Consider the following 3,720-nt stretch of genomic DNA (forward strand, 5'->3'; position numbering starts at 1 on the left):
GGAGAATTGATAACAGGGAGTGGAACATCTTTCAAGAGAAAGAAGTATGTTACAGTCAACAAAGCTGAAAGGAGTTGGAGATCTGATGAACATCTTTGCATCACACATGACAATGCAGAGCTTGAAGTTTGATCTGATGCTGTTTTGTCTTGCTTTGGTCTAGTATTTCCTCTCTATGCTCACTTCCCTACCTTTTGGAATGGTAATGCATATCATATTCTATTATATGCTGGAAGTAAGTGATCTCTTTTTAGTTTGATTATACAGGGGATTGGAGTTAATAGATTGTATGAATCTCAGAAGAGGCTTTAAAAGTTAATACTTTAAAATTACTTTGAGACCATATGACTACCAGGACTTTTGAAGTTGGATGAACTAAGTAAGACAGCTCATATATTTGAATACTTGGTCCTCACTTGGTGGAACTATTTGGAAAAGCTTAGGAGGTTTGGCCTTGTTGGAGAAACAGTGTCATTGGGGAAAGGCTTTAATGGTTCTAAAGACTCATGGTATTTCAGAGACCTCTGCTTCTCTCCCCTGGATCAAGCTGTGAACCTCGAGCTTCTGTTTCAATCACCACCAAGACTTTACTAGGCAATCATCTGCTCTAAGGCTCTCTAGGTGCAATCCCAATGAAATGCGTTATTTTTAAGATGCTTGGATTATGATGTTTTGTCACAGCAATAGAAAAGTTTGGGAAACTTGGTGGAGACTGAAGTTGGAATTCCTGTGTCTCTTAGAGAAATGAGCTAGCTGTAGGTGATAATATGCAACCTGATATTACTGGGCTACATGAGATTGATCCATTATAGGAGAGAAACCGAACCATACAGTGGCAGCACACACCTTTAATCCCAGCACTTGAGGTCTCATGCCTTTGCTTGGGAAGTACACATGCCTTTAATCCCAGGAAGTAATGTCTCAGGGCAGAGAAAGGTATATAAGGTGTGAGGAAACGGAAACTCTCTCTATTTAGGCTGAGGACTTTGTAGTGGTAAGAACTAGTGGCTGGCTCTTCTGATTTTTTGATCCTCAGGCAAGTTTAGTAGGGTACACAGTATATCACCACATGGAGAATTTACATACCTCCTTGAATTTATGGTCTAAAGATCTTGGCTCTACCTTCCTCTTGGTTTCTCCGTAAGCATACATCTTGTAAACAATCTAATCAAGAAGTCTGACCAAGTGACCAAGGCTCTGCCTAGAATATAAAAAGACTCAGGAATGTCCATGAACTTCCTTATTATGTGGTTCCAGTGACCAAAGCAGGGTTTTCAGATCCTCATAGCTGTCAGTTTGCATTTTGTTAATGGGGACTGCACCTCATATTTTTTAAATAGTACAAGAAAAACATATAATGTTTTGAGGATGGTGGATCATTTCAGAACATTAAGAGAATTCTCATAAAACTGTAAAATAACAAAATGCAGCCCGGACACCTGAGAGGATCATGTCTGCATTATCTCCTGGGCCGAATCTGTGGTCTGGGTGCTGTGTGACCCCTGGTGGCCCTGCATGGTCTCACAATGAGGTTTATGTCTGGATTCACACTGAAGTCCCCTCACAGTGTACTCTTGTACAGTAATAAGTGGCGGTGTCCTCAGATCTCACACTGTTCATTTGCAGGTACAAAGTGTTCTTGGCATTGTCTATGGAGATGGTGAATCGATCCTTCAGGGATGGTGCATACTTGATGGTACTGCTATCTCCATTAATTTCTCCAACCCACTCCAGCCCCTTTCCTGGAGCTTGTCGGACCCAATCCATCCAGTTATTACTAAAAGTGAATCCAGAGGCTGCACAGGAGAGTCTCAGGGACTCCCCAGGCTGCACCAGGCGACCCCCAGACTCCACAAGCTGCACCTCGCACTGGACACCTGCAAACACAGAAAATCCTGTCAGTAAATTGCCATACAAGCTCAATATCTGTGTCCATCATTTCCACTAACACACTCAGTATCTCTTCTTCTCTATAAATTACCTTCTAAAAGAGCAACAAGGAAAACCCAAATTAGCCCCAAATCCATGGTATGATCTGTGTTCAGTGTTGATCACTGAATAGGGAGACCTGGGATAGTGCTGATTTCCTTTGCCTCAGCATCAGGGTCAGTGCTCTGCTGGTTTTGTGGACAAGAGAGAGGCCTTATTTGCATATCTTCTTGCTATATAACAAGCTCTTAGAACTTAGAGATGACATGTTCTAAATTATTTGTAAAGGTGCTGTTGGAGTCTGGCTGAGGATTAATGGTATTACTTGGAAGCTCCAACTTAACAAGATTCAGATACTCAGGTCATGGTATAAATGTTGCAGCATAAAGTGGCTGAACCTGTTGAAAGCAAATCCTGCTGCAAGAGAGAGTCAAAGGGAAGAATCTGGATGACTTCATCCACAGAAGGTGGCATTGCTCACCGTTAGTCCAAGATCCCCTGAAATGAAGAGTAGCAAACTAAAAATGTAATTTTTTAAAAAAGAGAGAAGAGATATGAGAGTGTAGAGGCAACAAGGGAAGTCAGAGTTTCTGCCTTGGGACCCCAAAATGTAAATGAGAAAAACAGTGGTATATGAACATTTCAGCCATCCCCACTTAAAAAAGACATACCTCCTAATAGTGCCCTGTGATATTATGGGGGCCACTTACATTCAAACTATCAAAGTTAGCATATCTAAAATTTTGTCTGTTGTCAGAAGATTTCCCGGGTTCCAGCCTGCCAGTGGTTGGGACAAATCTCTCCCACTCACATCCCCCAAGTAAACCTATAGAGGATTATATTAATTATAATTGCATGGCCATAGCACAAGCTTTTTGCAGCTAGCTCCTATATCTTAAATTACCCCATAACTATTAATTTATGTGTCGCCACATGTTCCATGGCTTTACCTGCATCCCATTACATGTTGCTCCTTAGGAGGCTTGATGGCCTCTCTCTCTGCATTCTTGTCTCTCTCTTTGAATTTCCCACCTGCCTCTAAGCTGCCTTGCCATAGGCCAAATAGCTTTATTTATCAACCAATCAGAACAACACATATTTGCAGCATACAGAAAGACATTCCCACATCATTTTTCTCTTTTTATAAACTTTAAAAAAATGTAAGCTTCAGGATATCAACTTCGATCCATCCACCTCTACAGATCCAGAGAAGTACTGTCAATCAATAACCTGTTTCCCACCTGCTTATTGCCCCATTCCTAATGGTGGACCTCTCTCTCTCTTTCTCCCTGTCTCTCTTTCTCTCTGTCTCTCTCTGTTTGTCTCTGTCGGTCTGTCTCTCTGTCTCTGTCTCTCTCTCTGTCTCTGTCTCTCTCTCTCTGTGTCTCTCTCTTCCCCCTGCCCTGGCCTTGGGTTTTCCCCCACTCAATTACCAGGACTATGAGCCTAAAAGTTTCAAATATACACCCAGATAAAATTTTACCCTAAACTCCTTATTACTTTTTCTCCCTGTTCTACCTGTCCCACAAGATTTCAAATAAACTGCAGACTGTGCCCTCAACTAGCCAGTTCCAGGCGTTCCCTCAAAATCTGCATTCTGGGTCAACTTCAAAGTGACTATCTCCAGGTGGTCCTGCCTTACAGATTGCTCCAGCTCCTTCCTATATATTCCTAGAAGTTTCCTTAGAGCCTGGTCAGGTAATGAAAAAGCCTTCTTTTCCTGGACTGGGCCATCATTCCAGCTTCTATTGGCCCTACCCAACAATAATGCCTCAATGTCAACAGGAAGTA

The 3,720-nt window shown here is 42.1% G+C and overlaps 1 pseudogene; it reads right to left on the reverse strand.

The window, feature by feature from the left end:
* Positions 1-1,448: 1,448 nt before the first annotated feature.
* LOC107400115 (immunoglobulin heavy variable 3-74 pseudogene) lies at positions 1,449-2,082 on the reverse strand (annotated as a pseudogene).
* Positions 2,083-3,720: the final 1,638 nt, after the last annotated feature.

Source organism: Peromyscus maniculatus, chromosome 14, assembly GCF_049852395.1.
Source record: "Peromyscus maniculatus bairdii isolate BWxNUB_F1_BW_parent chromosome 14, HU_Pman_BW_mat_3.1, whole genome shotgun sequence".
NCBI classification, from domain to species: domain Eukaryota; kingdom Metazoa; phylum Chordata; class Mammalia; order Rodentia; family Cricetidae; genus Peromyscus; species Peromyscus maniculatus.